The sequence below is a fragment of the Coptis chinensis genome, chromosome 4 (genome assembly GCF_015680905.1).
Source record: "Coptis chinensis isolate HL-2020 chromosome 4, ASM1568090v1, whole genome shotgun sequence".
In the NCBI taxonomy this organism is placed as follows: Eukaryota; Viridiplantae; Streptophyta; class Magnoliopsida; order Ranunculales; family Ranunculaceae; genus Coptis; species Coptis chinensis.
In genome coordinates this window covers 98,325,760-98,350,303 of record NC_141459.1, presented here as the reverse complement: position 1 = coordinate 98,350,303, position 24,544 = coordinate 98,325,760, and the positions used below count along the sequence as shown (strand labels likewise).

General features: G+C 38.8%; 3 long non-coding RNA genes and 1 pseudogene across 4 annotated transcripts; all 4 read left to right on the top strand.

The window, feature by feature from the left end:
• Positions 1-9,388: 9,388 nt before the first annotated feature.
• LOC147506107 (uncharacterized) lies at positions 9,389-11,394 on the top strand. Its single transcript, XR_015220736.1, has 2 exons — positions 9,389-10,173; positions 10,498-11,394. It is a non-coding gene; the product is annotated as an uncharacterized LOC147506107 (long non-coding RNA).
• A 492-nt stretch (positions 11,395-11,886) lies between these two features.
• On the top strand, positions 11,887-16,218 carry LOC147506106 (uncharacterized). Of its 2 annotated transcripts, none has more exons than XR_015193583.1 (2): positions 11,887-13,323; positions 15,690-16,218. It is a non-coding gene; the product is annotated as an uncharacterized LOC147506106 (long non-coding RNA). The 2 variants fall into 2 exon arrangements; XR_015193582.1 differs by having other exon boundaries at positions 13,765-16,218.
• Positions 16,219-18,989: 2,771 nt separating this feature from the next.
• LOC147506104 (uncharacterized) lies at positions 18,990-23,916 on the top strand. Its single transcript, XR_015193584.1, has 2 exons — positions 18,990-20,345; positions 23,510-23,916. It is a non-coding gene; the product is annotated as an uncharacterized LOC147506104 (long non-coding RNA).
• LOC147506105 (cytochrome P450 94A2 pseudogene) lies at positions 20,354-23,495 on the top strand (annotated as a pseudogene).
• Positions 23,917-24,544: the final 628 nt, after the last annotated feature.

Sequence of the window (24,544 nt, the reverse complement as noted above, 5' to 3'; positions counted from 1 at the left end):
AGACTCTGCACTACTTTGACTACTACCAGTGATATTGACAACTCAATTCTTCATTTTTTGTAAAAAATTTTCCTTTTTAAGTTGCCAAATTTCGCACTCATCTTCGGGTAATCCTTCTAATTTCCTTCCTAGTATTTTAGCATCATTTTCATCTTCTCTAACTCGGAGCGCATCTTTCTTTAATTGAAGTTTCTCTTTTTGGATTTGGAGCTTCCAATCCATCGATTTTTTCTTCAATTGAAGTTTTTCGGATTCCATCTCATCTTTCTTCAATTGTCTTTGAGCTTCCAATTCATTGCCTTCTTTGGTGGTTTTAGAAGTTCCACAAGAAAATCATCAAGTTTCTTATCGGATTCCTCCACTTTAGAATCACCATTTTCTTTCTCTTTTTGTTTTCTTCTCTTTTCTTCTTTCTTTCCAAAAGGCCTATCCGCAAGCCCATTAACTTGGTGTGAATCATAATCTATTGGTTGAGTTGTTGCAGTTGATATTGGAACTGATGAACCTCTTTCCCCATTGTTTGACTTCGACTTTTTGGTGGGTCGCAATTCATTTCTCAATTGTAGCCTCTTCCATTTGGGTGAGTCTTTCATCATATTATATCATTACATCCACTTTCAAACCCCATTATGGATCCCATATATGCACTTATTGCTTCCTCAACCTACCAATTAAGAAAAAACTAAATTAGAATTGAAAAATGTATTTGTGAATCAAAATAACAAATATAAAGTAAATAATACTTACAATCATATTGTCATTATAGCCACTTGGAGGAGATGCTTGAATCTTAGAAAGAATAGCATGAAACTTGTTGATATTAGTTTGAATGAGAGTCCAACGGTGTTTTATGCCCGTAAAGTTGCGTTTAGAATCCTACTCCAAAATTCGTTTGACTTTTGTTCATTTCCTACTACACTATCTTGACTAACTTGTAGCCAACTATTAGTGAGAGCAACATCTTGTTCTTGTATCTATGAAGCCCCTCTAGATTTTGTTTTTGGCTCTTCACTAGTCATTGTGGTTTAGAGTAGAGAGTGGAGAGTGGAGAATAGAAGTGAGTGTAAAACCTATTGTGTGAGTTCTTCAATTTATAGTGAAAGAAAAATATAGCCGTTTTTTGCCCGGTTTTTCATTTAGAGCACGCAGTGTTTACAACACCACGCGGTTTTCGCAAAACAGCGTCATTGAAGCCCACACTCTAGTCCAAGCCCATGCGGTGTTCAAAACACTGCGTGATTTTTCCAAAACTGCGAGAAAGATTTGATATAGCCACCAAAGCAAATACCAAATTTGCCCCTTTGGTGTTTACAACACCACACGGTTTTCGCAAAACCGCGTCATTGAAGCCCACACTCTAGTCCAAGCCCATGCGGTGTTCAAAACACTGCGTGATTTTTCCAAAACGGCGAGAGAGATTTGATACAGCCACCAAAGCAAATACCAAATTTGCTCCTTTGGTGTTTACAACACCACACGGTTTTCGCAAAACCGCGTCATTGAAGCCCACACTAGTCCAAGCCCATGAGGTGTTCGAAACACTGCACAATTTTTCCAAAATTGCGAGAGAGATTTGATATAGCCACCAAATCAAATACCAAATTTGCCACTTCGGTGTTTTTATCAAAAGGTGTCTCTCGTTAAAATGAAAAAACAAAATTTGGTGTTTGATGGTTAGAATAGTCTCTCCTTAAAATGCAAAAATCGAAGAACGTAAGAAAAAGCCACACACGGTGCAACACAAAACAAAAAGAGAAACATACTGCAAACTCTTCTTCATCTTCTTCTTCCAGCTTCAATGGCATAAAATTCCCCAACCTGCTTTCTCACAAACTCTTTAACCACTATTCTCAAACAAAACCGAAAAACAAAAATGGGATCATTAGCAACCCATTTTTCCGCATTTCTATTCCTATTCCCAATTGGAATACGTAGACTAATATGTTCTTTTTCCCATTACCTGAAAAACCCATCTCACTACAGATCAAAAACATGGTACTTATCAGACCCAAGATGGAAAACCATCGACCTATACATTCTCCTAATAGTCCTACCCATTGCTTCATTTTCAGAAATTTTCTTGTTCCTATCATTTTCAGGCCACCCTACGTACCGTTTCACATTATTTCAACAATCATTAGTAGTTTTAATGTTCTGGGCACTCTTAATATTAATCATTTTACGTGAAAACGTTGAGCCATTTTTTATTAACGAGAGTTTTTTGTTTATTTTTGCTGGCATTTTGTTTTTAATGGAGTGTTCTTTCACGGGGAAAGAGATTTCAGGTGTGGGGAATCCTGGTTTTCGTGTTTATGAGTTGTTAGCTGGATTGACATTAGTTTGTGCTAGTTGTTGTTTTTATTTGTCGTTAAGACCAACTGCGTTTTTCGTCGAGGTGGTTTTGTGTTGTGGACTTGTGTTTAAAGGGACGTGGGTGTTACAAGCTGGGTTGTCTTTGTATACAGATACTTTTTCGCCGAAAGGGTGTAGGAAGATTTCATTACTTGAGTCTCATGTGAAGAGTAATGTACAATGTGAGCTTGAAGAGGATGGATTAAGAGGTGTGGCTTTGATTGATTTGTTGTTTGTTGTACATGCTATTGGGATTTTGGTTATGTGTTTTGTTTTGTTTGGTACTTTGTCTTGTAACCGGCATTTGAGATGTGGAAGTTATTCGGCGTTGGCAGATATTGAGTCGGAGAGTTTGTTAGTGCGTCCACTACCTGAAGTTGAATTGGAATGATGTATAGATTTGGTGTTTTGTTTATGTGTATTACAATACAAGGAGGTTGGATATAATGGAAATCATTTTTTTGGATTCTGAAAATAATTTCATCTCTACAGGTAGGCCTAGTTAACTTCATCTTGTTCCCATTTACTTTGTGTTAATATAAATTATGATTTTATAATGTGTCCACGTACCTAGTATGCATTTGATTTGATCATTTACAGTAACACAGATATCTTCACTTAGTGACTTGGATTGGATTGACGGTGTCAACAAATAACTTTGTAGATTATTGCCGCATATATGCCATCTTGATGACTGTCTTAGCTTATGCGCATGCTGGTCCTGTAATTGTATTAGCGAATATTAAGCTTTGTAGTTTACCTGAGAAATTCAAGGAGAAATTTGTCAAAGGCCTCAGTAGCAGTAGGAAAAACCCAAGGGAACAGATACAATCCACACAACATGCCAATCTGCACCAAATATACATGGAAACCCCGAAAACTGGTTAAAATGACAGGCAAGTTAGACAAATCCACTTATTAAAAACTACAAAACTTTTGGTTTTGTTTCAAACCCAAATTTTTTTGGTGCTCGTTTTTGTAATAATCCTTGTGTTATTGAAACTGATTCACTTCAAGTCCTTCCCTCCACCAAAGGATGCTAATGCTGTTGATGAATTTGAGATTAAACAGATTATTGATTCCGGTAGTGATCTTGAAGAAGATGGTATGTTTTCTTTTTTCGTTTATGTTGATATGGGGTTTGTTTCAATTTTTGGTATCGCTTGCTTTTATATTCTGTGAATGTAGTGTTTTTTAGCTGAAGGATTTTAGTTGCTTGTAAAGATTGTGGAATTTAGCTATATTTTTGAGATAGACATAAAGGGGAGCTCATATGATAACTTAAGATTATCTCTTAGAAGAGTGTGATGCTTAGGCTAAATGTATGATATACCCTTAATATACATACTAGTATAACCTGATCGATGGGCGTGAGAATGAGCGGAGAGGAGAGGGGAAGTAGAATATGTTGGGTTGTTGGAACCGTCGAGCTTTGCTCCGGTTGTCCGTATACCACACTCACCCTGGTACTGATGAAGAGAGGCGACGACGTCCTTCGTCCATGGCCTTCCTTTCGTCGCAACAGCGCTGATGCCTAAAGAAGAAGCGGCCTCCGCTCACCTAAGCGCTTTTCGCTCATGGTTTAATGAAAGAAAGGCTTTCGCTCACCTCAGCACAAGACTCGCGCTCACCTCAGATAGCTTTTCGCTCATGATTTAATGAAGAATCGGCGCTACACTATAGCGGCCTTCAGCTCAAGCTCCAGAATTGCGGCCCAAGCCCATTTATCTTCCCCTTTGTCTATGTACACCTATATAAAGGAAATAGATTAGGGTTTTGATGAACAACTTTGAGAGATTCATTTCTAGGGTATTGTGGGAGCTCTGTTGAGCTAGGGTTTGAGTGAGGCCTCTTCTTATTGATTCTTGATCTCTTGTAAACTCTCCAATCTTTGTTATAAAGGAAACTCGGCTCTTGTGTGTGGATGTAGGTAACATTTACCGAACCACCTAAATCTTTGTGTCTCTTTGCATTGTTACTTCCATTATTATTGTTGCTATGAATTGTGATGATATTGTAGTGGTTTTGCTTTGTTGAGGTTGTTGTGATAACTACCAAAGTCTTGGGTGAGTGATTTCCTTGGTGTGAGCTCCAAGTTGAAATCATTTGGGAAAGAAAGTAACTAGATTGAGGTGTGACTTTCTAGTGAAATCTCCCAACAAGTGGTATCAGAGCATAGGTGACTGTGTCAGAGCTACAGGGTGTTTGAGGAAATCCCTCTGAGAGGTTCTCCACCGTAGGTTTTTGATTCAGTAGAGTCATGACGACCGAAAAGGAAAGCTACAAGATAGAGAAGTTTGACGGAACAAACTTCGGCTATTGGAAGATGCAAATTGAGGATGTTCTCTATCAGAAGGATTTGATGGAAACATTGATAAGTGAGAAGCCTGAGGAGATTCCACAAGATAAATGGGATTTGCAAGATAGAAAGGCCTTGGCCACAATCCGATTGAGTCTTTCGAAGTCGGTAGCCTTCAATATTAAAACTGAGAAGACGGCGAAGTCTCTCATGGAGGCACTTACTACGAGTATGAACAACCACCGACATGAACAAAGTCTATTTGATCACCAAGCTATTTAGTATGAAAATGTTGGAGGGGACCTCCTTCAAGGATCACCTAAATGAATTCAACCAAACTAAGGACCAATTGGAGTCGGTTGAGATTACATTTAGTGATGAGGTGCTAGCTTTGGCGATACTTGGACAATTGCCTCCAAGTTGGAGTGCGACTATGGCGGCTATTAGTGGCTCTGCGGGAATGACCAAGTTGAAGTTTGAGCACGTTGTTAGTATGGTACTAACCGAAAACCGGAGAGGATTGTCCGTCATCTTGGGATCAACCGGGTCGGCATTGAAAAGCGAAAGTAGGGGAAGAAAGTCAAACAGGAGTCGTAGTAAGAAGAAGTGGAGGGGGAGATCGAAATCTCAAGCCTCCCAATTGCAAAGCGTTGAACACAAACCTCGAGACATAAGTGAAGTGGTGTGCTATAATTGTGGTAGGCCCGGCCACTATAGCCCCAATTGCGGCACAAGAAAACAACAACAACATTAATAAGAACAAGAAAAAGAATCAAGAAGCTAATGTTGTTGAGATGGTAGATGACGCTTTGATATGTTCGATGGAGCACAAGAAGGAGTCTTGGGTACTTGATTCCGGCGCATCTTTCCATGCTACCTCACATCGAGAGTTCCTTGAGAACTACACCGAAGGTGACCTTGGAACGGTCTTTCTCGGTGATGACCAACCTTGTGACATTGTCGGCAAGGGTGATGTGCATATCAAGATGAATGGCTCGTCATGGTTATTGAGGGACGTCAGACATGTTCCGGATTTGAGGAAGAATTTGATTTCTGTGGGGCAATTGGCAAGTGAAGGATTTGTTACAATCTTTACTGGTGATACTTGGAAGGTCTCGAAGGGTTCATTGATTGTTGCAAATGGTAAGAAAGATGGTACTCTCTACATGACTGCACATGGTTGTGAGTCGATTGCTGTGGTACATGGCAAAGAGGATCCGAATGTTTGGCACCGAGACTTGGTCACATGAGTGAGAAAGGAATGAAAATCCTTCACTCTTACGGTAAACTCCCAAAGTTCGATCGTGAAATTGAATTGACGTGAGAACTGTGTATTTGGAAAGCAGAAGCGGGTGAGTTTTCAGAGAATGGGTCAGACTCCGAAAGCTAGAAGGCTTGAGTTGATACATACAGATGTCTGGGGGCCAGCTAATGTCTCTTCACTTGGCGGAAAGTCATATTTTGTGACTTTCATTGATGACCATACTAGGAAAGTGTGGGTCTATTTCTTGAGACACAAGTCAGAAGTATTTGAAGTGTTCAAGACTTGGAAGGCCATGGTTGAGAATGAGACAAGCTTGAAAGTAAAGAAGCTGAGATCCGACAACGGTGGAGAGTATGAGGATTCAGGTTTTAAGAAGTACTGTGCTGACAATGGCATCAAGATGGAAAAGACTTTTGCGGGGACACCTCGTGAGAATGGGGTTGCAGAGCGGATGAATAGAACATCGACAGAGAGAGCTAGGTGTATCGTACACTAGCGAGGGCTTGCCTGGCCAGTTACGGGCAGAAAGTGTTAGCACGCTGGGCGGCTTCCGATCAATAGAGGACCATCGGTGCCTTTGGATTTTAAGATTCGGAGGAAGTGTGGAGCGGGAAGGATGTGAACCTTTCCCATTTGAAGGTTTTGGTTGTGTGTCCTATGTCCACATTAGTGACCAAGCTAGAAGCAAGCTTGATGCTAAGTCACTAAAGTGCACCTTCATTTAGCTATGGCGGTGATGATTTTGGGTATCGCTTTTGGGATGATCAAAATCGGGAAAATCATTCGTAGTAGAGATGTTGTGTTTAATGAAAAGGTGATGTACAAGGACAGAGATGAAGCACAAACCAAGGAATCGGGTACAGAGAGAGGCACAGAGTATGTTGAGTTGGAAGACTTTGATGTAAGTCGTGGTATAGTGGGAGCCCCCCAGTCAGAGGATGACAGTAGTAGTGACTCAGAGAATAATGAGGATACTACACCACCGTGTCCATCTCCACCTCGTGCCCCAAGGAAGACATCCAGGCCACATGTACCGAGTTCAAGATATCCGCCCTCCACCTATGTGAATTACTTGCTACTTACTGATGGTGGCGAGCCTCAATGCTATGATGAAGCATTGGAGGTGAGTGATGCAAGCAAGTGGGAGCTTGCTATGCAAGATGAGATGAAGTCCCCATCTCTTGTGGCGCGTGGGAGTTAGCCAAACTACCCGTGGGCAAGAAGGCTCTGAGAACAAATGGGGTGTTTAGAGTCAAAGAGGAACATGATGGTTCCCGAGGTACAAGGCAAGGCTAGTAGTCAAGGGTTTTCATTGAAAAGGGCATTGACTTCCACGGAGATATTCTCTCGGTGGTGAAACCGAATACTATTCGGATTCGGTGTTGAGTATTGTTTGCAGCGGAAGATTTGTATCTTGGCGGTTGGATGTTAAAACTGCCTTCCTCCATGGTGACCTAGTTGAGGAAATTTACATGCAGCAACCGGAGGGTTTCATCAAGAAGGGTAAAGAGAATATGGTATGCAGGCTCAGAAAGAGCTTGTATGGTTTGAAACAAGCCCCTAAAGTGGTACGGGGAAGTTTGATAACTTCATGCAAGGAAATGGCTACTATAAGTGCTTGCCGACCATTGTTGCTACTTCAAGAGGTTCGACTCCAGCTACATCATCCTGTTGCTATATGTTGATGATATGTTAGTAGCGAGTTCTGATATGTCAGAAATTGGGAGATTGAAAGAGAAGTTAGCAAGTGAGTTCTCTATGAAGGATTTGGGTGTGTGAAAACGATTCTAGGGATGAGGATCGAGAAGAGATAGCGAGAAAGGTATTTCGAGTTGTCTCAGGTGAGTATATTGAGAAGGTCTTGAAGAGGTTCGGCATGGGTAGTCGCGAAACCAGTTTGCACACCTTTGGCGATCCACTTCAAGTTGTCCAAAGGAACACTCTCCCAAAATTGTTGAGGAAAGAAACTTCATGGCTAAGGTACCATACCGCCTCTGCCATTGGAAGTCTTATGTATGTCATGGTTTGCACACGTCCGGATATAGCCCAAGCGATTGGGCCGATAGATTTATGTCTAATCGGCAAGCAACATTGGGAAGCCGTGAAGTGGATATTGAGATATCCGAGAGGTACTACGAGAGAAATGCCTATGTTATGGAAGGGTGTTGTGAACTTGCAAGGGTATGTGGATGCCGACTTTGCAGGTGAGGTAGATCGAAGAAGCACTCTTCTGGTTATGTCTTTCACGGTGAGGTGCTACCGCGATGAGTTGGATTTCTCGATTCTGAGAAGATTGTTGCTTTGTCTACCACGTAGCGAGTATGTGGCGATTCTGAGGCAAGCAAAGAGATGATCTGGTTACAGGGATTGATGGAAGAGCTTGGGATGAAGCAAGAGAGAAGTGTGTTACACAGTGATAGTCAGAGTGCTATACATCTTGCCAAGAATTCCGCCTTTCATTCTAGGACCAAGCACATTGGTCTCCGGTATCATTTTATCCGATCTCTGTTGGAGGATGAGGTTTTGGCACTTGAGAAGATCCAAGGGAGTGAGAATCCGGCGGATATGTTAACCAAGGCCGTGCCTACTGAGAAGTTGAAGTTGTGTTCAACTTCGGTGGGTCTTCTTGCTTGAAGACCATGATGGATGAGCCGAGTGTTTCTTTAGTATATTGGTTTTGGATTGAGTTGTTACAATTGAGATGTGATGTGCATGAAGAATCTCGAAGGTTCCAAGTGGGAGATTGTTGGGTTGTTGGAACCGTCGAGCTTTGCTCCGGTTGTCCGTATACCACACTCACCCCGGTATCGATGAAGGGCGACCTTCGTCCCGTAATGGCTTCAGCTCGTCGGCAACAGCAATGATGCCTAAAGAAGAAAGCGCTTATTTCGCTTTTAGCGCCTTTCGGCTCATGGTTTAATGAAAGGCCGCTGCCACCTCAGCAGCACTTTCAGCTCATGATTTAATGAAGGGGGCCACCACTATGGATAGGCCTTCAAGCTCAAGCTCAATTGCGGCCCAAGCCCATTTATCTTCCCTTTGTCTATGTACACCTATATAAAGGAAATAGATTAGGGTTTTGATGAACAACTTTGAGAGATTCATTTCTAGGGTATTATTGTGGGGAGCTCTGTTGAGCTAGGGTTTGAGTGAGGCCTCTTCTTATTGATTCTTGATCTCTTGTAAACTCTCCAATCTTTGTTATAAAGGAAACTCGGCTCTTGTGTGTGGATGTAGGTAACATTTACCGAACCACCTAAATCTTTGTGTCTCTTTACATTGTTACTTCCATTATTATTGTTGCTATGAATTGTGATGATATTGTAGTGGTTTTGCTTTGTTGAGGTTGTTGTGATAACTACCAAAGTCTTGGGTGGGTGATTTCCTTGGTGTGAGCTCCAAGTTGAAATCATTTGGGAAAGAAAGTAACTAGATTGAGGTGTGACTTTCTAGTGAAATCTCCCAACAGAATAAAAGGGATATAGGGGCTGTTTTCTCCGGTTTTTGGATGCTGTACAACGGCTTCAGAGCAGGGAAGAACGAGATGGGACGGGGTGGGGGGAATATATCCACGACAAGTTCTTTCATCACATAGTAACATCTAGCAGACCCTTGGACATTGCTCCAAGAGGTCTCTGGTTCGAGCTCATTCAAGGTGCAGCAGATGTCTCTGCAACCTTTAGAGCTCCTCGGCTTTGCTAATATCTTTGACCTCAGTGATTCCTTTTCCAGTCCTTCATCTTCAAAAAGTACTCTACCCACCTCAGATCATTTCGTACTGATTCTTGTTTGCATTTTGATCAGTCTAATTTGAGCTCTTACTATGCATTGTATGGTTTTTGTTTCAGCATATGGACAGAATTAGGGTTGCTTGTTCTCGTCGCTTTAGCTTTTTCTCTCTGTTTGCAGTGTGATACTAGATTGACTTTTTTAATAATAAATGGCCTTGGAAAAGTGACAGTGTCTCCCAGGTAACATATCCACGGGTAACCACTAGTCTTTTAACACAAAAGAGTTTTTGAGAATTTCAATTTCTGGGTAGGATCTCAATTTCATCCTGAGTTGGGTCAAATTGTGGATGAGATAATCTTTTGACAGAGTCCCCAAACTCATCTTTTTAGTCTCTTGGCAAGGATTTCCAAGCGTCCTTTCGGTTGGCTCTCACCCAAAGGTCCAGTAAAGCCCTCTTCCTCAAGGCGAACCCCTCACGCCCTGGCATCTTCAAAGAACGTCCTTATCCAACTCAACTTTATGTCAGGTTAAAACTAATCTTCAAGTCTTCTTCTTCTACTTCCACCTGTATCTTGGTAACCTAAGTAACATAGACACACAAACACACAGACACTCGTGTCGCACACACGGACACGTTGTGCAGAAGATTTCTAACTAGGGTTACTTCTATACCCTAAAAGCCTAAGAAAATAATCAGTTAATATAGCTACAACTCCATGGTATGCACTTCCATGGTTATTTATTTGTGAGGGGATTTGTAAGGTATATTGAGCCCAAGAATTAGTAGTGCAACTTAAAAATAGTAATATTTTTCTTTTTAATTCGCTGTGTCCATGTCTTACTTATATAGGTTGCCATGTCATAATTGACACACTTATCTGTGTCCCTGTAACTTCGAATGAAATCCTGGGCAAGAAGTGAATTTTACATCTCTGGCTGTGCTTGGTACAAATGAACTGCTGATTGATTATGTAAAGTACTGCAATTATTAGGGTTCAACTTGGTGTGACCAACGCGTTAAATTGAGGATACATGTTCCAGTTTTGATAAGAATTTGCTTAATGACACATTTAAATTTCAATGAGGTGTATTGTTTCTTGTGTCTCACTTTAGTTCGGCGACTGGGATTCAATGTGGTCACAAGTTGGGTAAGATTAATACATTTGGTCTCTTGTTAATACTCAAGTCAGATTATATACTTGGATCAGACCTGCTATAGGCATTGGATTTGGACTTGGGTGATAAACCATCTCTTCCCGGTTTTTATTTGCAACAGATTTCGATGGTATGTACTCCTGATTATCCCAACTAAGCTGTCTTTGCAATAAGCAACAGTGTTTGCAGGAACACAAGATGTCTAGCAGCAACATTTTCCTTTTTCTGCAGGCTCAAAAAGGAATCGAAGTGATTGTCCAAGCTCCTAAAGTATGTTAAACTTTGCTAGCAGTTATCGGTCATGGTATGATACTTATTTGTTTGTGTTCGTGGTACTGAAAATAAACATGTAACATTTTCATGTGTGTCAACAAACTTGTGTACCACCGTAGCTGCAGACCCTTGGAGCCATATGTTTACTGGATCAAATGGTAAAGAAGACTAGGGCAGCGGCCTGCAGCTAATGCTTTACATCTGTACAGTCTGTGATGTTTCTCGACTTATGTTTATTGTTTGTGTTTCTGTACATGTGAAATCACTTCTGTAATTCTATTGTCTTAATGAAAGTATAGTTTACTGAATTTTTACAAAACAGTGTAATATGTGCCTGAAGGCACTGCTATTATGTCTTTTTTTGTTGACAAATATTGCTAGAATATCAAGCACCTTGTTGGAATCCCAAGATAAAATTTTCAGGGAGAGGAAACTAACATGAAGTCTTTGATGCTCTTGACTGGAGCTCATCTCAAGTCCCTGCTAGGGATACCATTGGTTCCTTGGAAGGAGTTGCTCTTCAATTTGCAATCTACTCTAAAGTGATGTCACTAAGTATTTGGATGGATTAAAGACTCGAGTTTGTTAGTTGATGTTCATTCAAGAGTTTCGAACAGTGAGGGAATGGTCACTTATTCGCTCAACATACATGAGAAATGGTTATGGGAGCAAAAGACTGGGATTCGTGGAAATAGCAATACCCATATGATAAAATTTTCATATTGCTCCAAGGAGGAAACTGGTGTTTTGCCTTGCATACCCTTCTGGACACCAATTTTCCGTACTGGCCGTTAGTAAACAAAATTGACACTAGTAACATATACTTTGGTCGCTTCAGAATTAATTGCATAGGATATTCTTATTCATCAATCATCCTAATTCTCTCTGAGTCTAGTCACTTTTCAAGTGTAATATTTATTGGGGTGCCCTTAATATATTTCCATCTACCCGGGGTGCTCAAAAGTTAAAACTAAAAAAACAATGAAACCCTTGTTCGCTACAGTTTCTTGCAATTCAAGCTGGAGTGTCTCTGTAAGTTGTTTTAATTATTCATCCCCTTTTTGTTACAATGTTGCATGCACTTGTTCGTACAACTTTACAACAAACTAAACCAGTAACTACTGTACTTCATCTTCATCTCAATTTCCATTGCCATGGTTTTACATCAAGTTCATCAAACCCCAACACATCTTTAACAGTAGAGTATCTTATGAACTCATGTGGATTACCACTTAAAACGGCTCTTAAGGCATCCAAGAAACTCAACTTGAAAACCACTGAAAACCCAGACTCAGTGCTGACTTTGTTGAAAAACCATGGGTTGACTCAAATATCCATAGCTAAACTCATTTCAAGGAACCCCTTATACTAAATGCTGATGTCAACAAAACAATCAAGCCCAAGATTGAATATTTAACTAGTTTGGGTGTTTCTGGTTCTAGGCTAGTTAAGATTCTCACAAGTGTTCCAAAGTTTCTACATATTAGTTTGGAGAACCGAATCATTCCTTCTATCAATTTCATCGAGAGTTTTACTGATACCAATGAACAGTTTCTTACCATTTTGAATAAACCGAGTAGGATTTTTCATATTAAGCTTCAGAATGTAATGGAGCCTAATATTGCGATATTGCGGGAATATGGTGTTCCAAAATGCAATATTATGAAGTTGTTCATGACCAATCCTTGGACACTGTCTTTGAAAAACAACCGTTTTAAGACAATAGTTTACGAAGTTAAGGAAATGGGATTTGATTCGTCAAGTTCTATGTTCGTTCGTGCAATTTTTACAATGTCTGGTATAAGTAAATTGAATTGGGAAGAGAGACGGGCTTTTATGCGCAACTTGGGATTTTCTCATGCGGAGAGTCTTTCAATGTTTAAGAGGCAACCCTGTATTTTCGTACTTTCAAAAGAATATGCAAAGCAGGGTTGAGTTTTTCACTGTAAAACAAAATTTTGAACTGTCGGATATTGCGAAAAATCCAGTGATACTTACTCTTAGTCTTGAGAAAAGGATCATTCCTAGGTGTAATGTGCTGGAAATTCTGTACTCAAACGGTTTGATAGGAAGAGTGAATGCAGGTTCAGTCACTACAGCGTTGAAATTAAAAGAGGAGAAATTCATAGAGAAGTATGTCACTAAGTATCAAGTGGCAGTCCCTGAGATGGTACATACATACAAACGCCAGATTGGGCTTGCAGATTTGAAAGAGGGAGATGGGCTTTACAAGATGTAGAAAGTTGAGGTATGTATTCGTTTTCTTTTGTGGTTTTTCGTCCTTGACAACTATATCCATCCTACTTTTGTTGCTAGGGTAAAGCGTGAAGAATGAATGTGATTTAATGTAATCGTGCTTGGTTACTTTCACAAATTGTACATTATTTTTTAAGCTCTGCAATTTGTTTGCAGTGTCACTGTGTCTCACTATCTCCTCTGCTTTAATTGTGTTTATAATCAATGGCCCTGAAATTCTCTTTTGAATTCTCACTTTCTGGAGTGGTTTTCGAAGCATACAAAAATGTAGTATTAGCATTTCAGTAAATGGGCAAGACATGTTATCTGTTTTTCATCTTCATATGGTGCTTGACGCTTTGACATTTATGCTCTTTGAGGATATAGGAATAAACTTTCTTAAGGGTGGATAATTATTTGAATACAAAAGTTGCAAAATTATGTTTCTGTGCAGTTGTGCACTATTTGGTCAGTGCCCATTTGGACACATGATAGAGTCTGAACGCTAAAGATGTGCTCTCTGATAGGCAATGAAACACCGGAAAGTGGTCCGAGTGACTCCATGTACCTGGCAGGAGAGATGGTTAGTTATTCTAACCTAGCAGGAACTGGAACTGAGTCAATGAGTGCTGAAACAGATCCACCACTAGGTTGACACAATCTTAAGGTAGTAGAAAGTGTCTAGAAGCTAGAATCTCCGACTTATTCCTCATCAGCCATACTCTCAATGGAAGTCCAGCAGCTCAAGTAGGCAATTAGGTCCTATCCTATATTCTCTCTGAAGGAATCTTCTTGATTTGTAGTGATCCTCAACTAAATAGGAAGGAGGGTCACTGCCTATATTAAAGGCCAAGGCTCTACCACTAAACTACGAACAAGAGGATAGGTAGTGACTCCTCCCTAGTTTGTTCCCACCCTAATCTCGTTTAGGTCTCTTATGTTCTCTTCTTCTTCGTCAGTTGTGCACTTTGCTTTCAGGTGGTGTACAGGGATTGTGAGGTAACCAGAATTTATCCTCACATTAGTCTCCTTTCTTGGTGCGCATCATTGAAAATTCACCAGAAGTCATGAAGTTGAACCCCATTTAGGTGCTTTTTAATGGTCGAATGGAAATAGCCTTTTTTCATTCCATTTCTTCTTCCAAATTGTGGCGCAAAGCCCAAATAGAGCTTCAGTGAAAAGTTCCTGAAATAAAATTTAATGTATAGGCTCCATGAACATGGGTATGCATAGTTATAGGATTATAGACTATAGTTGATGGGGATTTTACGGGTAAGCTGTTTCCTTTCTAGATGATTACAGGTTCTAGTATTCAACTTGTATGACAAATAATTCTGTTATTAAGTACAAGAATAACAAAAACTAGCCCCTGAAGAGGAAATTGTATATTAGAAAATAGCAACCACCGTATGTATGGTTTTGATCTTTATACTGCGGTGACTGCTATTTTGAACACTTGACTAGCAAGGAGATTATATCCAGCAAAAATCGAACCTCAGATCATTTCGTATTGATTCACGTTTGCATTTTGTTAAGTGTACTTTGAGTTCTTATTGTACACTGTATGATTTTTGTTTCAGCATATGGACACAATTAGGTTTGATTGTTCTTGTCGCTTTAGCTTTTGCTCTATGTTTGCTGTGTGATACTAGATTGGCTTTTTTTAATAATAAATGTCCTCGGAAAAGTGACAGTCTCCCAAGTGACAAATCAGCGGGTAACCACTAGTCTTTTAACACAAATGAGTTTTGAAATGCTCAAGGATTGTACATATACCATTTCTAACTAAGGTTTCGTCTATACCCTGATATGACACTTTTGAAGCCTAAGAATATAATCAATTAACATAGTTACAACTCCATGATATGCCACTTTCATAGCTATATGTTTGTAAGGAGGAGATTTTTAAGGTCTTCAGCCCAAGAATTAGTAGTACAACTAAACAATAGTAATAATTTTCTTTTTGATCTGTTGTGTCCTTGTGTCTAACTTATATAGGTCGTCGTGTCAGACACTGACACACTTATCTGTCTCCCTGTTATAAAGGTTGAACCCTGAGCGGGTGCAACAACATTTTGTTACAAGAAGTTAATTTTACATCCTTGGCTGTGCTTGATACAAATGAATTGTTGATTGATTATGTAAAGGACTGGAATTAGTAGGGTTCAACTTGGTATGAGCTATGTGTCAAATTGATGATACATGTCCCAGTTTTGGTAAGAATTGGCTTGATGACACATTTAAATTTCAATGAGTTATCTACTTTCTTGTGTCTCACCTTAGTTCGGCGACTGAGATTCATCCTATGGGCACTAGTTGGGTAAGATTCATACTCAAGTCAGATTAATGTGTTTGTCCTTTGGTTGATACTTGAGTCAGATTTTATATTCGGATCAGACCTGCTATAGGCATTGGATTTGGACTTGGGTGATAAACCATCTCTTCCTGGGTTTTTTTAGCAACAGATTTGGATGGTGCGTACTGCTGATTATTCCAACTAATCTGTCATTACAAGAAGCAACAGTGTTTGCAGGAACACAAGATGTCTAGCAGCGGCATTTTCCTTTTTCTGCAAGCTCAAAATGGAATGGAACTTGTGGAAGTGATTGTCCAAGCTCCTAAAGTAGGATAAACTTTGCTAGCAGTAGTCGGTATGATACTTATTGTTTGTGTTCGCGGTACTAAAAATAAATGTGAGACATTTTCATGCGTGTCAACAAACTTGTGTACCACCAAAGCTGCAGACCCTTTGAGCCATGATTATGTTTACTGGATCAAATGATAAAGAAGATTACATCTGTAGAGTCTGTGATGTTTCTATACGTACGTTTATTGTTTGTGTTTTTGTACATGTGAAATCACCTTTGTAATTCTTTTGTCTTGATGAAAGCATGGTTTATTGAACTCTTACAAAGTAGCGTGATCTGTGCCTGAAGTCACTGGCCATGGTCTGTTTTTTGCTGACGAATACTGCTAGTATATCAAGCACCTTGTTAGAATCCCAAGATTAAATTTTCAGGAAGAGGAAAGTAACATGAAGTCTTTGATGCTCTTGACTGAAGCTTATCTCAAGTCTCTAGGGATGCCTATGGTTCAAAACGATGCCCTTCAGTATTTGGATCAACTAAAGGCTTGAGTTTGTTATTTGCTCTTCATTGAAGAGTTTCGAACACTGAGTGAATGGTCATTTATTCCCTCAACATACATGAGAAAATGGATATCAAATTTGCTTACTGGACAAGGGTAAAATCCTCTGTAGTAATACAGACCTGGGTAGTAAATTGCACAGGATATTCTTGTTCCGTTCATTGCCTTTCTCTGGCCAAATGGTATTTTTTTTCAAAGGACTAACCGGAAGCAAAAGTCACTCTCAAAACCAGCGTTTTGTTTTAATCACTCTCTAGGACAGGGTTAGTGAAAGTTCCAAGTTTACCCCTGTAATCAAGAACCGCCCACCATCAATTTCGTTCGTCAGAAAACACTCAAAACACACCCAAAAAACCCGAGATCACAACCCAAAAAGAACGGTTATCAAAAACTTGAACTTGGTGGTTCAAAATAAGAGTTTTCAGGATGTGGCTTGTTCTCAATGGGTCATCTTTTGCTTCCACAATAACGATTGACCTTTAAAATGTTTTGACACTTTATCACTGGGCTTAATACTTATCAGAGCTCCATCATTTCAAACTGATCTAATCTTCTTTTTCTGTGATACCCTTTCAGGCGTAGAACGTCCATAGGAGAGCTAAACACGCACCCAAACGCACCCAAACTCCTTGTGTGTTGATATACTGCACACTCAGCCCCTAAGATACTGTAATTCGTTGATAGTTCCTTCTCCAGACATTTGTATCTCTAAAACCAGTGGTTGCGTTCAAGTTAACCGAGTAATATTTCGATATAGCTGGTAATCGTCATTGTAATTTCTCAAAATCCACTTCAAGTGTCCACGTTGTTAGAACCTTACACAGTTACACCCATCTCATATGCACTCAGAGCTATTTGCTGTTGCTTCCTTTTCTGATTGGATGTGACAATAGCCATCAATATTTCCCTACGAGGGCTGCATGCTACAATATGCCACTTTTCTTCTTGAACATATTGCCCTTGATTGGTATAAAGAAAAAGGTTGCAACTGAAAATTTCGGGTCAAGTTATATTATGCACAACAGCACAAGTGTTCTTAGCAATTAAGGTAGCTTCGAGCTGGTACTGTGAATTTTGATGGTATTTTCATTCCTCGAATTGAAACATTTTCTGAAGACAACTTAACCGTAAAATACAACACCATTTACTCAAGTGTTTATAGCTACCAAACTATGAACAATCACTGTTCATAGTCCAATTGTGATATGAACAAAGAATGTTCATAGCTCATGACTATGAACAATCATTGTTCATTGTTCATAGCTCATGACTATGAACAATCGTTGTTCATTGTTCATAGTTCAATTGTGGTATGAACAAAGAATATTCATAGCTCATGACTATAAACATTGATTGTTCATAGTACAATATGGACTATGAACACTTATTGTTTATAGCTATAAACAATGAGTGTTCATAGCTACCGAACTATGAACAATCACTGTTCGTAGTCCAATTGTGATATGAACAAAGAATGTTCATAGCTCATGACTATGAACAATCATTGTTCATAGTCCAATTGTGGTATGAACAAAAAATATTCATAACTCATGACTATGAACATTGATTGTTCATAGTACAGTATGGATTATGAACACTCATTGTTTATAGTTCATAGCTATGAACAATCACTGTTCATAGTCCAATTGTGATATGAACAAAGAATGTTCATAGCTCATGACCCAATTGTGGTATGAACAAAAAATATTCATAACTCATGACTATGAACATTGATTGTTCATAGCTCAAAGGGAACTCTCCAAAATCAATGTTCATAGTTCAATATCTCATTGTTCATAGCTCAACTGGAAACTCCCCAATATTCATAGCTCAATTGGAAACTCCCCGATATTCATAGCTCTTAAGAAGTTTTAGTAGAGAAAGTTGAAACTTGCTTTGCTTGGATTTTAGAGCTAATGTTGCTTGGACTTATATCTTTAATGTTGGGACAATGGGCAAAATCGATTTATGAGATTTGCATTGATTCTTCTCTTTTCAATAGTCGATTCTATCTCTATTGAGGAAGAGGATAAATCATCTCTACAGAGGTAACTATTAGCTTCTTTCTACTGTAGTTGGTCGTTGATTCAATTAAGCAAGTTTCGCTTGGTTTACTAGTTTCTTCTTACAGGGTCACAAACCATTTGTTTCCCAAGAAGCTCTAGAACAGTTTTATCAGTTTTTTGTTTATTTTTGGGATTACTCATGTATTGTATAGTTGTGTAGCAGTTGGTCTGGCTATGATTAAGGTACAACTTACATTTCCACATGCAATAAAGGGGTTTTGGATTTTCTCACCAGTAATTTTGTTTATTAATAAGAAAGGGTAAAAATGGAATTTAAAAACAATAAAAAGGGTCGGGCCAACTTATTTTTTCGTTAAGGGTTATTAAAATTTAAAAATTGGGTTCGTGGGCTATTTAAATGTGGAAATTCTGTTTGTGAATGATTATAAAAAAATCATGTCCCATAAAAATTGGGTTTTGGGGATAATTTATTGATTTTTTGGGGTGCTCTTAATATTTCCATTTTTCCGGGGTGCTCAAAACCCCTATCCCTATAAAATTACAGTAAAGCCCTCGTTGGCTTCATTTCTTGCAATTCATGCTGGACTGTCTCTATCGATTTCAAAAGCAATTCACGCTGCTCCTCAAAACTCATTATATTTTGTAAGTTGTTCTAACTGTTCAATTCTTCCCCTTTTCTTTTGCAATGTTGCATGCACTTGTTCATAGAACTTTGCAACAAACTAGACCAGTAACTACTGTACTTCATTTTAATTTCCATTGCCATTGTTTTACATCAAATTCACCAATCCCCAGCACGTCTTTAACAGTAGAGTATCTTATGAACTCATGTGGATTACCACTTAAAACAGCTCTGTTAACATCCAAGAAACTCAACTTGAAAACCACTCAAAACCCAGACTTAGTCCTAAGCTTATTAAAAAACCATGGTTTGACTCAAAACTCCATAACTAAACTCATTTCTAGAAACCCTATTATACTAAATGCTGATGTCAACAAAACAATCAAGCCCAAGATTGATTTTTTAACTAGTTTGGGTGTTTCTGGCTCTAGGCTAGTTAAGATTCTCACAACTGTTCCAAAGTTTCTACATATTAGTTTGGAGAACCAAATCATTCCTTCTATCAATTTCATTAAGAAATTTACTGATACCAATAAACAGTTTCTTACCATTTTGAATCGACCTCTGAACGTTTTTCACAATAAGCTTGAGAATGTAATGGGGTCTAATATTGCGATATTGTGGGATCATGGTGTTCCTAAATGCAATATTATGAAGTTGTTCATGACCAATCCTTGGACGCTGTCTTTGAAAAACGATCGTTTTAGGGCAATAGTTTACGAGATTAAGGAAATGGGATTTGATTCGTCTAGTTCTATGTTTGTTCATGCAATTATAGTAATGTCTGGTATGAGTAAATTGAATTGGGAAGAGAGATGGGCTTTTATGTGCAAATTGGGATTTTCTCATGCGGAGAGTCTCTCAATGTTTAAGAAGCAACCCTGTAGTTTCAGACTTTCAAAAGAAAAAATGCAGAGCAGGGTCAAGTTTTTCACTGTAAAACAAAATTTTGAACTGTCGGATATTGCGAAAAGTCCAGTGATACTTGCTCTTAGTCTTGAGAAAAGGATCATTCCTAGGTGTAATGTGTTGGAAATTCTGTACTCAAACGGTTTGATAGGAAGAGTGAATGCAGGTTCAGTCACTACAGCGTTGAAATTAAATGAGGAGAAATTCATAAAGAAGTATGTCACTAAGTATCAAGTGGCATTTCCTGAGATGGTACATGCATACAAACACCAGATTGGGCTTGTAGATTTGAAAGAGGGAGATGGGTTTTACAAGATGTAGAAAGTTGAGGTATGTATTCGTTTTCTTTTGTGGTTTTTTGTCTTTGACAACTATATCCATCCTACTTTTGTTGCTAGGGTAAATGTGATTTAATGTAATCATACTTGGTTACTTTCACAAGTTGTACATTTTTTTTTAAGCTCTGCAATTTGTTTGCTGTGTCACTATCTGTCTCACTCTCTCCTCTGCTTTAATTGTGTTTATAATCAATGGCCCTGAAATTCTCTTTTGAATTCTCAGTTTCTGGAGTGGTTTTCGAAGCATACAAAAATGTAGTATTAGCATTTCAGTAAATGGGCAAGACATGTTATCTGTTTTTCATCTTCATATGGTGCTTGACGCTTTGACATTTATGCTCTTTGAGGATATAGGAATAAACTTTCTTAAGGGTGGATAATTATTTGAATACAAAAGTTGCAAAATTATGTTTCTGTGCAGTTGTGCACTATTCGGTCAGTACCCATTTGGACACATGATAGAGTCTGAACGCTAAAAATGTGCTCTCTGATAGGCAATAAACACCGGAAAGTGGTCCGAGTGACTCCATGTACCTGGCAGGCCCTTTAACGGCTAGGAGAGATGGTTAGTTATTCTAATCTAGCAGGAACTGGAACTGAGTCAATGAGTGCTGAAATAGATCCACTACTAGGTTGACACAATCTTAAGGTAGTAGAAGGTGCCTAGAAACTAGAATCTCCGACTTATTCCTCATCAACTAGACTCTCAATGGAATTCTAGCAGCTCAAGTAGGCAATTAGGTCCGATCCTATATTTTCTTTGAAAAAAACTTCTTGATCCTCAACTAAATAGGAAGGAGGATCACTGCCTATATTAAAGGCCAAGGCTCTACCACTGAACTACGAACAAGAGGATAGGTAGTGATTCCTCCCCAAGGAGGATCACTGCTTATACTAGTCTGCCTTGATTGTTCCTTTTCGAGATCCATGGGGTATGTTCATAATTTGAATGTTTTACTTCATCTACTAATATGTTTTGTTATCCCTTGTTAATTACATGGTCAAAGTGGTAAACACGCTTCATGCTATTTCATTTTATGAAATAGTATAAGCACTCCCCCCTAGGTCAGATTTCTATTCCTGGCTCCGTCCCTGAGTACAGTGCAACCACTTAACTTGGTATATGCCAAACTACGAATCATGTTCCATTTTGTGGTCTTAGCTATTTTTCTTCTCTTCATTCTTCCACTTTACTTCTTCATCTTCATCAAGAATAAAAGGATTTGTCCAAAATCATCTTCCGGTTCTGTCTCTAAGTTGCCGAGGTCGTACCCGTTGATTGGCTCATCACTTGCTATCATCGCGAATAAAGGCCAATACAGCCAATGGTTTGCAAAGATTCTGAGTCAGTGTCCTACTAGGACATTTGTGTTTCACCGGGCTCTTGGTAAACGTTAGATTGTCCAATGTGCAACACATTCTCAAGACTAAATTTTCTCTTTACCCCAAAGGAGACTTCTTTACTACTACTTTAGTCGATTTCCATGGCAATGGCATATTCAATGCTGATGGTGATAACTGGAAGTTCGGAAGACAAATTTTAAGCCATGAGTTCAACACTAAGTCCCTCCGTAAGTTTGTTGAGACTGTAGTTGATTCAGAGCTCTCCAATCGCCTTTATCCCATTCTCTCTCAGCGGCAGCCAATAATTCAGTACTTGATCTTCAAGATATTCTCCAATGATTTGCCTTCGACAACATTTGCAAGATTGCCTTTGGGTTTGATCCCGAGTACTTGTCTCCATCACTCCCACAAGCACCGTTTGCAGTTGCTTTTGAGGATGCTGTGAAGATTATCAGTGAACGGTTTGGTTATATATTTCCAGCACCTGGAAGCTGAAAATGGCACTTAACCTTGGATCTGAAAAGCAACTGAAGCAAGCAATTTCTCAGACCCATTGTGAAAGAAAAGAAGCAAAAACTAAAAGACAAGTCCTCTTTAGAAACCGTCGATCTTCTTTCAAGGATCATGAATTCGCCATTCAGATGATGCTTTTGTGATTGATATGGTTATAAGCTTCATTATAGCTGGTCGTGATACAACCTCAGCGGCCTTAACATGGTTTTTCTGGTTAATCTCTTGCAACTTTCATGTAGAAAAAGAGATACTTAACGAGATTATGATGGAGGACCCGAAAGGATCAGTGTATGACGAAGTAAAGGACATGGCTTACACTCATGCATCCCTATGTGAAAGCATGAGACTGTACCCACCAGTCCCTGCAGACACGAAAGAGGCAGCAGGCGACGATGTTTTACCAGATGGAACTGTTGTAAAGAAGGGAATGAGGTCACATATTAACCTTATGCAATTGGGAGAACGGAGAATTTGTGGGGTAAAGACTGGGCACATTTCAAGCCAGAGAGATGGCTGGAGAGGGATGAAAGTGATGGGAATTTGAAATTTGTAGGGAGGGATAATTTTCTATATCCAGTGTTCCAAGCTGGGCCTAGAATTTGTCTCGGTAAAGAGATGGCATTCTTGCAAATGAAGAGAGTGGTAGCTGGGGTTCTGCGTCAATTTCGAGTAGTGCCAGTGTTAGGTGAAGGTTTCCAGCCTGTGTTCATTTCTTATCTGACCTCTAAGATGAAAGGTGGTTTTCCAGTGAGGATTGAGGTTAGGGAGGGTAGTAAAGTCAATGAGTTGTAGTTGACATGGTGAGTAAACATATTGCGCTAAAGTTCTAAACTGTCACACATATAACTTAGTACGTTTATGAAATTCTGCAGTTCATTGGCTAGTCGCCTAGTCCATTAGCTTTACTATTACAAATATCAGAAGTACACCTAGTTAAAAAGGAAGATAAACTAGAAGATATAATTCTATCATTCTCCACTACAGGCCTCCATTGCCCAATTGTATTACTTAGTACGAAGTAAAGTATTCTCACTTATCAGTAACTAGTTTGTGGCTTTGTGCAACTAGAGTAGAAAGAACTTGTTCTATGTAAGGAAGCAATCTCATCCATATTGTGTTCACATAACACTTCTGGCTCTCCTGGGAAGTAAATCTGCTACCATAAAAAAGGGAGCTTAATTACGTAAACCAGTAGAGCCGTTCTGAATGTAATAGTTACCCATGATCCTTTTGTTACAGGGATCTATGGTTTATCCACCCTTGCATGTATGTCGTCTAACTATTTTTATATCCTTTCAGGTTATTAATAATGCATGTGCAACTCAGGCAATCCTGTCCATTCTTATGAACTGTCCAGATGTTGACATCGGTCCAGAACTCTCGAAGCTGAAAGAGTTCACCAAGAACTTTCCTCCTGAACTAAAAGGCCTTGCAATCAACAATAATGAAGCCATACGTTCTGCCCATAATAAAAGAGAAGAAAGCTAAATTAATCTTACGGAGATTTCTAAGATTCAAAGCTAAAACTTTAGTTCCATATATTATTTGTTATAATATGTGAAGACAAATGACCCGAACTGTGAAATTAAATAGACTAAAGAGACGATATTGGGTGTGTTTTCTCTGAATTGAGAAGACAATGATTTATCATTCATATATATAGAGATTACATTAGATTTACATCTAGGGTTAGAGTTTCCAAATCAGTATATGGCTAGAATAGAAAACTTCTAATACAATTAATAGAAACTCAACTTTGTTAGTCGAAGTTTCTGTTAGCTGGCGTCGTCTGGATGTGTGTTAGATGGCGTCTTGTCTGAGAGTGTATTCTTATTACTAACCTTGCATATACTCATAATCTCTTTGCGGACAACTGATATCGAGTTCTTCTAGATTCGGAAAAGTAAGCGTAATCCTTAGATATATATTATAACTATACCCTCTTGGCTCTATTTTTCAAAGTTTTACATAGTCTCCAAATTTTTTGTAAACTCTATAATTACGAAAAAAAAAAATAATTCCAAATCCTTATATATATATATATTATAGTTATACTCCTACCAATCTATTTTTTTTAACACTTACGGAGACTCCAGTTTTTTCTAAACTCTATTACTAATTACGAAAAAGTAAGATATAAATAAAAAAACCAATCTCATTTAGAGTTTCACAAAGTCTCCAACTTTTCCTAAACAATATAGCTAATTATGGAAAAAAAAATACAACAAACTAAATTGTTAAAAACAATAGTTTCAACCAAAAACGATTTTCCTAAAACCCTTATGCGACAAATAATAGTTTCTACACTAATCTCAGGTGAAGTTTAACATAACA